A 13,532-nucleotide genomic window follows, 5' to 3' on the forward strand; every position below is an offset into this window, starting at 1 on the left:
AACAGATAAAAGCTAACAATTCCCATGACTCCTGTCAAAAGCCACAGTGGAATATTATGAAGATTTGTTAGTAATAGCAAAGAGGTCCCATTTTTAATTAAAATTCAGGCTTATGAAATAGGTGTAACCAATTTTTGTGCACAAAGATATGTCATAACATTTGGGATAAAATGGCTTATGTTCATAGCAATAGGGAAAATATTTCTGACTGATAGAGATGTTTGATGTGTATATCAAGTCTCTGAAAACCTACTGATGGACAGGTTCATGAATAATGCATTCTGCACAAAGAATTGGTTTACTGGATCATTATCCTTACTAGAAAAAGCTTCTGGATTGTGTTGTCTATGAGTTCAGAGTCTCCTACAGGTGATTAGACTACGATGTGAGGTTTAAAAGAATTATATTTCAGTCATGGGTCCTCAGTGTGTGACAAAAAGGGAAATAATATTTAACTTAAAAGTTGTCCAGGAAGACCTGGGTGCCGGGGGTGCCAAAATGACTGACTAGAAGCAGCAGTGATCAGAGGCTCCCATCAAAAAGAACCATACCCCGTTCTCTACTAAAAATACAAAAAATTAGCTGATCATGGTGGCAGGTGTCTGTAGTCCCAGTTACTCGGGAGGCTGAGGCAGGAGAATGGCGTGAACCTGGGAGGCGGAGCTTGCAGTGAGCAGAGATCATGCCACTACACTCCAGCCTGGGCAACAGAGTGAGACTCCGTCTCAAAAAAAAGAACCATAACAGCGTGCAAATCCTGCACCAGCAACTAAGGTATCCAGGTTCTGTCATCAGAACTGACTAGGTGGCTGGTGTGACCCATGGAGAAGAAGGAAGAGCCGTGTGGTGTGGTGGCCCACCTGAAAGCCACACGGGGCAGGAGAGCCCTCACCCCCCATCCAAGGGAGGCAGTTAGTGTGCTCTCCAGCCTGGGAAACCATGCTTTTTCCACAGAAATGTGCAACCTATGGATTGGAAGATCCCATTCATGAGCCCATGTCACCAGGGCCTAGGGTTCCCAATCATGGAGCTGCGCTGATTCTCATCAACCACTCAGCTAGAATCTGCTTAAGCCTGTTGAGCTCCCGAGGGGCAGCCAGCACCACAGCTGCGGCTACCTGCTGTCTAAGCCATTTGACCTCCTTGAAAGAGGGGTGGCAGCCAACACTGGAACTTAAAGTTGCCTAACACACTAAGTTCCCAGGATGGGGGAAGGGCAGCAGCCATCTCTATAGCTCCAGGCCATGCTTTTCCCCTGCTGGAGCCAAGGAAGCTGAATGGCTTGGTCCCAAGAGGTATTCCCCGCAGCCTAACACACCAGCTGTGGCAAACTGCAGCCAGAGTGCCTCTTCGGGCCTCATCCTGATCCATCCCTCCTCACTGGGTGGGGTTTCCCTGCAGGAACTCCAACAACTCCAGCTAGGGGCTCAGGGACCCAACTCGGATCTCCCTGGGCCTGAGCCCCTAGGCAGGGAGGGGGCCACAGTCTCCACAGACCAGCAGACTGTATTTCCTCCTGATAGTTCTGAGAAATCTGGGCAGCCCAGACAAGTGGGCTCCCCGACAGTGAAAGCTCACCCCCTCCACCAAGGGACAACGTACTTTGTTAAATGGGTCCTGCTCCCCATGCCAACCACTGAGTGAGACACTTCAACAGGGACTGTCAGACACCCTATACAGAAGCATTCCTACTGGCATCCGGTCAGTGCCCCTCAAGGTCAGAGATCCCAGAGGAAGGAGCAGGCACCCATCTTTGCCCTTTCTCCAGCCTCCCTGACTGACATTTCCAAGAGTGGGAACAAACCATATGAATAGGGCCTGAAGGGAACCCTCAGAAAACCATGGAAGCTCTACAGAAGAGGGACCTGACCACTGAAAGAAAAGCAAACAAACAGAAAGCAACAACAGCATCAACGAAAAAAAAGTCCCCACAAAAACCCCATCCAAGGGTCAGCAGCCTCAAAGATTGAAACTAGACAAACTCATGAAGATGAGAAAGAATCAACAAAAAAACACTGAAAACCCAAAAGGCCAGAGTGCCACTTCTCCAAATGATCACAACACCTCTCCAGCAAGGGCACAGAACTGGACAGAGGATGAGATGGACGAGCTGACAGAAGTAGGCTTCAGACAGTGCGTAATAACAAACTCCACTGAGCTAAAGGAGCATGTTCTAACCCAATGTAAAGAAGCTAAGAACCTTGACAAAAGGTTACAGGAGCTAACTAGAATAATGGGCTTAGAGAGGAACATAAATGACCTGATGGAGCTGAAAAACACAACACTAGAAACACACGAAGCATACACAAGTATCGATAACTAAATGGACCAAGCAGAAGAAAGGATATCATAATTTGAAGACCATCTTGCTGAAATAAGGCATAAAGACAATATTAGATAAAAAAGAATAAAAAGGAATGAACAAAACCTCTAAGAAATATGGGACTATGTAAAAAGACCAAACCTATGATTGACTTGAGTACCTGAAAGGGATGGGGAGAATGGAACCAAATTGGAAAACACATTTCAGGATATTATCCAGGAGAACTTCCCCAACCTAGTGAGACAGGCCAACACTCAAATTCAGGAAATACAGAGAACACCACTAAGACACTCCATGAGAAGATCAACCCCAAGACACATAATCATCATATTCTCCAAGGTCAAAATGAAGGAAATAATGTTAAGGGCAAAGAGAAAGGTTGGGTTACCTACAAACGGAAGCCCATCAGACTAACAGCGGATCTCTCTATAGAAACTCTACAAGCCAGAAGAGAGTGGGGGCGAATATTCAACATTCCTAAAGAAATGAATTTTTAACCCAGAATCTCATATCCAGCCAAACTAAGCTTCATAAATGAAGGAGAAATAAAATCCAATCTAGACAAGCAAGTGCTGACAGATTTTGTCACCACCAGGCCTGTCTTGCAAGAGCTCCTATAGGAAGCACTAAACATGGAAAGGAAAAACCGGTACCAGCCACTGGGGAAAAAAAGAAAAAATATATATGTATATATACATATACACATATATATATGTACACATATATACATATATATATATATGAAGACCAATGACACTATGAAGAAACTGTATAAGCTAGTGTGCAAAATAACCAGACAGCATCAAGATGACAGCATCAAATTCACATATAACAATATCAACCTTAAATGTAAATAGGCAAAATGACCCAGTTAAGACACAGACTGGCAAATTGGATAGTCATGACCCATTGGTGTGCTGTATTCAGGAGACCCATCTCATGTAAAAAGACACACATAGGCTCAAAATAAAGGGATGGAGGAAAATTTACCAAGCAAATGGAAAGCGAAAAAAAAAAAAAAAAAAGCAGGGGTTGCAAACCTAGTCTCTGACAAAACAGACTTTCAACCAACAAAAATAAAAAAGACAAAGAAGGGCATTACATAATGGTAAAAGGATCAATTCCACAAGAAGAGCTTACTATCCTACATATATATGCATCCAATATGGGAGCAACCAGATTCAGAAAACAAGTTCTTAAAGACTACAAAGAGACTTAGACTCTCACCCAATAATAGTGGGAGACTTTAACACCCCACTGTCAATATTAGATCACCGAGACAGAAAATTAATAAAAATATTCAGGACTTGAACTCAGCTCTGTATCAAGTGGACCTAGTAGACATCTACAAAACTCTCCAGCCCAAATAATCAGAATATATATTCTTCTCAGTGCCACATGGCACTTATTCTAAAGTTGGCCACATAATTGGAAGTAAAACACTCCTCAGCTAATGCAAAAGAATGGAAATCATAATCAAACAGTCTCTCAGAACACAGTGTAATCAAATTAGAACTCAGAATTAAGAAATTAACTCAAAACCCCAAAACTACATAAAAATTGAGCAATCTGCACCTGAATGACTCCTGGGTAAATAATGAAATTAAGGCAGAAATAAAGAAGTTATTTGAAACCAATGAGAACAAAGAGACCACATAACAGAATCTTTGGGACACAGCTAAAGCAGTGTTAAGAGGGAAATTTATAGCACTAAATGCCCACATCAGAGAGCTAGAAAGATCTCAAATTGACACCCTAACATCACAATTAGAGCTAGAGAAGCAAGAGCAAACAAATCCAAAAGCTAGCAGAAGACAAGAAATAACTAAGATCAGAGCAGAACCGAAGAAGATAAAGACACTTCAAAAAAAACAATGAATCCAGAAGCTGGTTTTTTGAAAAAATTAACAAAATAGATGGCTAGCTAGACTTATAAAGAAGAAAAGAGAGAAGAATCGAATAGATACAATAGAAAATTATAAAGGGGATATCACCAATGACCCCAGAGAGATACAAACTGCCATCAGAGAATACAATAAACACCTCTATGCAAATAAACTGGAAAATCTAGTAAGAAACAGATAAATTCCTGGACACATACAACCTCCCAAGACTAAACCAGGAAGAAGTCAAATCTCTGAATAGACCAATAACAAGTTCTGAAATTGCGGCAGTAATTAATAGCCTACAAACCAATAAAAGCCCCAGATCAGATGAATTCACGGCCAAATTCTACCAGAGGTACAAAGAGGAGTTGGTACTATTCCTTCTGAAACCATTCCAAACAATTGAAATGGAGGACTTCTACCTAACTCATTTTATGAGACCAGCATCATTCTGATACCAAAACTGGGAAGAGACACAACAACAACAAAAAACTTCAGGCCAATACCCCTGATGAACAATGATGTGAAAATTCTCAATAAAATACTGGCAAATAGAATCCAGCAGCACATCAAAAAGCTTATCCACCACGATCAAGTCGGCTTCATCCCTGGAATGCAAGGCCGGTTCACTGTACACAAACCAATAAATGTAATCCATCACATAAACAGAACCAATGTCAAAAACCACATGATTATTTCAATAGATGCAGATAAGGCCTTAGACAAAATTCAATAGCCCTTCATGTTAAAAACTCTCAATAAACTAGGTATTGATGGAACATATCAAAATAATAAGAGCTATTTATATCAAACCCACAGCCAATATCATACTGAATGGGCAAAAGCTGGAAGCATTCCCTTTGAAAACCGGCACAAGACAAGGATGCCCTCTGTCACCACTCCTATTCAACATGGTATTGGAAATTCTGGCCAGGGCAATCAGGCAAGAGAAAGAAATAAACGTATTCAAATAGGAAGAGAGGAAGTCAGATTGTCTCTGTTTATAGATGACATGATTGCATATTTAGAAAACTCCATCATCTCAGCCCCAAAACTCCTTAAGCTGATAAGCAACTTCAGCAAAGTCTTATGATACAAAATCAATGTGCAAAAATCACAAGCATTCCTATACAGCAACAATAGACAAGCAGAGAGCCAAATCATGAATGAAATTCCATTCACAATGGCTACAAAGAGAATAAAATACCTAGGAATACAACCAACATGGGAAGTGAAGGACCTCTTTAAGGAGATTTACAAACCATTGCTGAAGGAAATAAGAGAGGGCACAAACAAACAGAAAAACATTGCATCCTCATGGATAGGCAGAATCAATATTGTGAAAATGGCCATACTTCCCAAAGTAATTTATAGATTAAATGCTATTTCCATCAAACTACCATTGACATTCTTCACAATATTAAAAAAAAAAAACTACTTTAAATTTCATATAGAACCAAAAAAGAGCCTATATAGCCAAAACAATCCCTAAGCAAAAAGAACAAAGCTGGAAGCATAATGCTACCTGACTTGAAACTACACTACAAGGCTACAGTAACCAAAACAGCAGAGTACTGGTACATAAAACAGACATATAGATCAATGGAACAGAACAGAGACCTCAGAAGTAACACCACACATCTACAATCATCTGATCTTCGACAAATCTGATCCAAAAAAAAGTAATGAGAAAAGGGTTCCCTATTTAATAAACAGTGCTGAGAAAAGTGGTTAGCCATATGCAGAAAACTAAAACTGGACCTCTTACTTACACCGTGTACAAATATTAACTAAGATGGATTAAAGACTTAAATGTAAAACCCCAAACCATAAAAGCCCTAGGAGAAAACCTAGGCAATACCATTCAGGACATAGGCAGGGGCAAAGTTTTCATGACAAAAAATACCAAAAGCAATTGCAAAAAAAGCCAAAATTGACAAATGGGATCTAATTAAACTAAAGAGCTTCTGCACAGAAAAAGAAACTCTCTTCAGAGTGAACAGGCAACCTATAGAATGGGAGAAAATTTTTGCACTCTATCCTTCTGACTCTATCCTTCTGACAAAGATATCCAGAATCTACAAGGAATTTCAACAAATTTACAAGAAACAACCCCATCAAAAAGTGGGCCAACAATATCAACAGACACTTTTCAAAAGAAGAGATTTATGCAGCCAAGAAACATACAAAAAAAAAGCTCAACATCATTGATCATTGGAGAAATGCAAATCAAGACCAAAATAAGATACCATCTCTTGCCAGTTAGAATGATGATTATTAAAAAGTCAGCGAACAATACATGCTGGTGAGGCTGTGGAGAAATAGGAACTTTTTCACTGTTGGTGGGAACGTAAATTAGTTCAACCATTGTGGAAGACAGTGTGACGATTTCTCAAGGACCTAGAACCAGAAATACCATTTGACCCAGAATCCCATTACTGGATATATACCCAAAAGAATATAAATGATTCTACTATAAAGACATATGCACATGGATGTATATTGCAGCACTTCTTTTCAGTTTCTCTAAATTATTATTATTTTTTTATTATTATACTTTAAGTTCCAGGGTTTGTTACATATGTATACATGTGCCATGTTGGTGTGCTGCACCCATTAATTTGTCATTTACATTAGGTATATCTTAATGCTATCCCTCCCCGTCCAACCCCATGACAGGCCACAGTGTGTGATGTTCCCCACCTGTGTCCAAGTGTTCTCATTGCTCAATTCCCACCCATGCGTGAGAATATGCGGTGTTTGGTTTTCTGTTCTTGTGATAGATTGCTGAGAATGATGGTTTCCAGCTGCATCCATGTCCCTACAAAGGACATTAATTCATCCTTTCTTATGGCTGCATGGTATTCCATGGCATATATGTTCAACGTTTTCTTAATCCAGTCTATCATTGATGGACATTTGGGTTGGTTCCAACTCTTTGCTATTGTGAACAGTGCCACAATAAACATACGTGTGCATGTGTCTTTATAGCAGCATGATTTATAATCCTTTGGGTATATACTCAGTAATGGGATGGCTGGGTCAAATGGTATTTCTAGTTCTAGATCCTTGAGGAATCACCATCCTGTCTTCCAAAATAGTTGAACTAGTTTACAGTCCCACCAACAGTGTAAAAGTGTTCCTATTTCTCCACATCCTCTCCAGCACCTGTTGTTTCCTGACTTTAACGATTGCCATTCTAACTGGTGTGAGATGGTATCTCATTGTGGTTTTGATTTGCATTTCTCTGATGGTCAGTGATGATGAGCATTTTTTCATGTGTCTGTTGGCTGCATAAATATCATCTTTTGAGAAGTGTCTGTTCATACCCTTTGCCCACTTTTTGATGGGGTTGTTTGATTTTTTCCTGTAAATTTGTTTAAGTTTTTTGTAGATTCTGGATATTATCCCTTTGTCAGATGGGTAGATTGCAAAAATTTTCTCCCATTCTGTAGGTTGCTTGTTCACTCTGATTGTAGTTACTTTCGCTGTGCAGAAACTCTTTAGTTTAATTAGATCCAATTTGTCAATTTTGGCTTTTGTTGCCATTGCTTTTAGTGTTTTAGCCATGAAGCCCTTGCCCATGCTTATGGCCTGAATGGTATTGCCCAGGTTTTCTTCTAGGATTTTTATGGTTTTAGGTCTAACATCTAAGTCTTTAATCCATCTTGAATTAATTTTTGTATAAGGTGTAAGGGAGGGATCCAGTTTCAGCTTTCTATATACAGCTAGCCAGTTTTCCCAGCACCATTTATTAAACAGGGAATCCTTTCCCCATTTCTTGTTTTTGTCCGGTTTGTCAAAGATCAGATGGTTGTAGAACATCGTATTATTTTTGAGGGCTCTGTTCTGTTCCATTGGTCTATCTCTCTGTTTTGGTACCAGTACCATGCTGTTTTGTTTACTGTACCCTTGTAGTATAGTTTGAAGTCAGGTAGCATGATGCCTCCAGCTTTGTTCTTTTGGCTTAGGATTCTCTTGGCAATGCGGGCTCTTTTTTGGTTCCATATGAGATTTAAAGTAGTTTTTTCCAATTTTGTGAAGAAAGTCATTGGTAGCTTGATGGGGATGGCACTGAATCTATACATTACCTTGGGCAGTATGGCCATTTTCATGATACTGATTTTTCCTATCCATGAGCATGGAATGCTCTTCCATTTGTTTGTGTCCTCTTTTATTTCGTTGAGCAGTGGTTTGTAGTTCTCCTTGAAGAGGTCTTCAACATCCCTTATAAGTTGGATTCCTAGGTATTTTATTCCCTAGAAGCAATTGTGAATGGGAGTTCACTCATGATTTGGCTCTATGTTGGTCTGTTATTGGTGTATAGGAAGGCTTGTGATTCTTACACATTGATTTTGTATTCTGAGACTTTGCTGAAGTTGCTTATCAGCTTAAGGAGATTTTGGGCTGAGACGATGGGGTTTTCTAAACATACAATCATGTCATCTGCAAACAGGGACAATTTGACTTCCTCTTTTCCTAATTGAATACCCTTTATTTCTTTCTCCTGCCTGATTGCCCTGGCCAGAACTTCCAATACTATGTTGAATAGGAGTGGTGAGAGAGGGCATCCCTGTCTTGTGCCAGTTTTCAAAGGGAATGCTTTTAGATTTGCCCATTCACTATGATATTGGTGTGGGTTTATCATAAATAGCTCTTATTATTTTGAGATACGTCCCATCGATACCTAGTTTATTGAGAGTTTTTAGCATGAAGAGCTGTTGAATTTTGTCGAACACCTTTTCTGCGTCTATTGAGATAATCATGTGGTTTTTGTCTTTGGTTCTTTTTACATGCTGGATTGTTTATTGATTTGCATATGTTGAACCAGCCTTGCATCCCAGGGATGAAGCCAAGTTGATCGTGGTGGATAAGCTTTTTGATGTGCTGCTGGATTCTGTTTGCCAGTATTTTACTGAGGAGTTTTGCATTGATGTTCATCGATATTGGTCTAAATTCTCTTTTTTTGTTGTGTGTCTGCCAGACTTTGGTATCAGGATGATGTTGGCCTCATAAAATGAGTTAGGGAGGATTCCCTCTTTTTCTATTGATTGAAATAGTTTCAGAAGGAATGGTACCAGCTCCTCTTTGTACCTCTGGTAGAATTCAGCTGTGAATCCGACTGGTCCTGGACTTTTTTTGGTTGGTAGGCTATTAATTATTGCCTCAATTTCAGAGCCTGTTCTTGATCTATTCAGGGATTCAACTTCTTCCTGGTTTAGTCTTAGGAGGGTATATGTGTCCAGGAATTTATCTATTTCTTCTAGATTTTCTAATTTATTTGTGTAGAGGTGTTTATAGTATTCTCTGATGGTAGTTTGTATTTCTGTGGGATCGGTGGTGATATCCCCTTTATCATTTTTTATTGCATCTCTTTGATTCTTCTCTCTTTTCTTCTTTATTAGTCCTGCTAGTGGTCTATCAATTTTGTTGATCTTTTCAAAAAACCAGCTCCTGGATACATTGATTTGTTGTATCTCTATCTCCTTCAGTTCTCCTCTGATGTTAGTTGTTTCTTGCCTTCTGCTAGCTTTTGAATGTGTTTGCTTTTTCTTCTCTAGTTCTTTTAAAAGTGATGCTAGGGTGTCAATTTTAGATCTTTCCTGCTTTCTCTTGTGGGCATTTAGTGTGTTACATTTCCCTCTACATGCTGCTTTAAATGTGTCCCAGAGATTGTTGTGTTGTGTCTTTGTTCTCACTAGTTCAAAAAACATCTTTATTTCTGCCTTCATTTCATTATGTACCCAGTAGTCATTCAGGAGCAGGTTGTTCAGTTTCCATGTAGTTGAGTGGTTTTGAGTGAGTTTCTTAATCCTGAGTTCTAGTTTGATTGTACTGTGGTCTGAGAGACAGTTTGTTATAATTTCTGTTCTTTTACATTTGCTGAGGAGTGCTTTACTTCCAACTATGTGGTCAACTTTGGAATAAGTGTGATGTGGTGCTGAGAAGAATGTATATTTGTTTATTTGGGGTGGAGAGTTCTGTAGATGTCTATTAGGTCCACTTGGTGCAGAGCTGCATTCAATTCCTGGATATCCTTGTTAACTTTCTGTCACATTGATCTGTCTAATGTGGACAGTGGGGAGTTAAAGTCTCCCATTATTATTGTGTGGGAGTCTAAGTCTCTTTGTAGGTCTCTAAGGACTTGCTTTATGAAACTGAGTGCTCCTGTATTGGGTGCAGTATATTTAGGAGAGTTAGCTCTTCTTGTTGAATTGATCCCTTTACCATTATGTAATGACCTCCTATGTCTCGTTTGATCTTTGTTGGTTTAAAGTCTGTTTTATCAGAGACTAGGATGGCAACCCCTGCTTTTTTTTGTTTTCCATTTGCTTGCTAGATCTTCCTCCATCCCTTTATTTTGAGCCTATGTGTGTCTCTGCATGTGAGATGGGTCTCTGGAATACAGCACACTGATGGGTCTTGACTCTTTATCCAATTTGCCAGTCTGTGTCTTTTAATTGGAGTATTTAGCCAATTTACATTTAAGGTTAATACTGTTATGTGTGAATTTGATCCTGTCATTACGATGTTAGCTGGTTATTTTGCTCGTTAGTTGATGTAGTTTGTTACTAGAATCGATTGTCTTTACAATTTAGCATGTTTTTGCAGTGGCTGGTACAGGTTGTTCCTTTCCACATCTGGTGCTTCCTTCAGGAGCTCTTGTAAGGCAGGCCTGATGGTGACAAAATCTCTCAACATTTGCTTGTCTGTAAAGGACTTTATTTCTCCTTCACTTATGAAGCTTAGTTTGGCTGGATATGAAATTCTGGGTTGAAAAGTATTTTCTTTAAAAATGTTGAATATTGGTCCCTACTGTCTTCTGGCTGGTAGCATTTCTGCCGAGAGATCCGCTGTTAGTCTGGTGGGCTTCCCTTTGTGGGTAATCTGACCTTTCTCTCTGGCTGCCCTTAATATTTTTTCCATCATTTCAACTTTGGTGAATCTGACAATTATGTCTCTTGGGGTTGCTCTTCTCGAGGAGTATCTTTGTGGTGTTCTCTGTATTTCCTGAATTTGAATGTTGGCCTGCCTTGCTAGGTTGGGGAAGTTCTCCTGGATAATACCCTGAAGAGTGTTTTCCAAGTGGTTCCATTCTCCCCGTCACTTTCAGGTACACTAATCAGATGTAGATTTGGTCTTTTCACATAGTCCCATATTTTTTGGAGGCTTTGTTCGTTTCTTTTTACTCTTTTTTCTCTAAATTTCTCTTCTGGCTTCATTTCATTCATTTGATCTTCAATCACTGGTACCCTTTCTTCCACTTGATTGAATTGGCTACTGAAGCTTGCGCATGCATCACATAGTTCTTGTGCCATCATTTTCAGCTCCATCAGGTCATTTAAAGTCTTCTCTGCACTGTGTATTCTAGTTAGCCATTTGCCGAATCTTTTTTCAAAGTTTTAGCTTCTTTTCGATGGGTTTGAACATCCTCCTTTAGCTCGGAGAAGTCTTTTATTAACAATCGTCTGAAGCCTTCTTCTCTCAACTCGTCAAAGTTGTTCTCTGTCTGGCTTTGTTCTGTTGCTGGCGAGGAGCTGTGTTCCTTTGGAGGAGAAGAGGCGCTCTGATTTTTAGAATTTTCAGCTTTTCTGCTCTGGTTTCTCCCCATCTTTGTGGTTTTATCTACCTTTGGTCTTTGATGATGGTGATGTACAGATTGGGTTTTGTTGTGGATGTCCTTTCTGCTTATTAGTTTTCCTTCTAACAGTCAGGACCCTCAGCTGCAGGTCTGTTGGAGTTCGCTGGAGGTCCACTCCAGACCCTGAGTATCACCAGTGGAGGCTGCAGAACAGCAAGTATTGCAGAAATGTTGCTGCCAGATCCTTCCTCTGGAAGCTTCATCTCAGAGGGGCACGTGGCTGTATGAGGTGTCAGTTGGCCCCTACTGGGAGGTGTCTCCAAGTTAGGCTACTCAGGGGTCAGGGAACCACTTGAAGAGGCAGTCTGTCTGTTCTCAGATCTCAAACTCCATGCTGGGAGAACCACTACTCTCTTCAAAGCTGTCAGACAGGCCGGGCGCGGTGGCTCAAGCCTGTAATCCCAGCACTTTGGGAGGCCGAGGCGGGTGGATCACGAGGTCAGGAGATCGAGACTATCCTGGCTAACATGGTGAAACCCCGTCTCTACTAAAAATACAAAAAAAAAAAAAACTAGCCGGGCGTGGTGGCGGGCGCCTGTAGTCTCAGCTACTTGGGAGGCTGAGGCGGGAGAATGGCGTGAACCCGGGAGGCGGAGCTTGCAGTGAGCCGAGATCACGCCACTGCACTCCAGCCTGGGAGACACAGCCAGACTCCGTCTCAAAAAAAAAAAAAAAAAAAAAAGCTGTCAGACAGGGATGTTTAAGTCTACAGAAGTTTCTGCTGCCTTTTGTTCAGCTATGCCCTGCCCCCAGAGGTGGAGTCTACAGAGGTAGGCAGGCCTCCTTGAGCTGCGGTGGGCTCCACCAACTTCGAGTTTCTCAGCTGTTTTGTTTACCTACTCAAGACTCAGCAATGATGGATGCCCCTCCCCCAGCCTCGCTGCCACCTTGCAGTTGGCTCTCAGACTGCTGTGCTAGCAGTGAGCCCACTCTGTGGGCGTGGGACCCTCCAAGCCAGGAGTGGGATATAATCTCCTGGTGTGCCGTGTGCTAAGACCGCTGGAAAAGTGCAATATTAGGGTGGCAGTGTCCCGATTTTCCAGGTACCGTCTGTCATGGCTTTCCTTGGCTAGGACAGGGAAATCCCTTACCCCTTGTGCTTCCTGGGTGCACCCACTGTCTGACAAGCCCCAGTGAGATGAACCTGGTACCTCAGTGGGAAATGCAGAAATCACCCGTCTTCTGTGTCACTCACGCTGGGAGCCGTAGACTGAAGCTGTTCCCATTTGGCCATCTTGGAACTCTGTAGCACTATTTATAATAGCAAAGACATGGAACCAACCCAAATACCCATCAGTGATAGACTAGATAAAGAAAATGTGGCACATACACACAATGGAATACTATGCAGCCATAAAAAGGAATGAGATCATGTCCTTTGCAGGGACACAGATGAAGCAGGAAGCCAACATCCTCAGCAAACTAACACAGGAACAGAAAACAAAACACTGCATGTTCTCACTCATAAATGGGAGTTGAACAATGAGAACACATGGACAGAGAGGGGGACAACACATACTGGGGTCAGTCAGGGGGTCGGGGGCAAGGGGAGAAAGAGCTTCAGGACACATAGCTAATGCATGGAGGGCTTAAAACATAGATGATGGGTTAACACGTGCAGAAAACCACCATGGCACACATATTCCTATGTAACAAACCTGCAGGTTCTGCACTTGTATCC

At 41.1% G+C, this 13,532-nt stretch overlaps 1 protein-coding gene across 30 annotated transcripts in view; it reads right to left on the reverse strand.

The window, feature by feature from the left end:
* The window catches only part of FGGY (FGGY carbohydrate kinase domain containing), a 452,310-nt gene that overhangs the window by 140,353 nt on the left and 298,425 nt on the right, over positions 1-13,532 (reverse strand). The window lies entirely within an intron of this gene.

This window comes from Macaca fascicularis, chromosome 1 (genome assembly GCF_037993035.2).
Source record: "Macaca fascicularis isolate 582-1 chromosome 1, T2T-MFA8v1.1".
Taxonomy (NCBI): domain Eukaryota; kingdom Metazoa; phylum Chordata; class Mammalia; order Primates; family Cercopithecidae; genus Macaca; species Macaca fascicularis.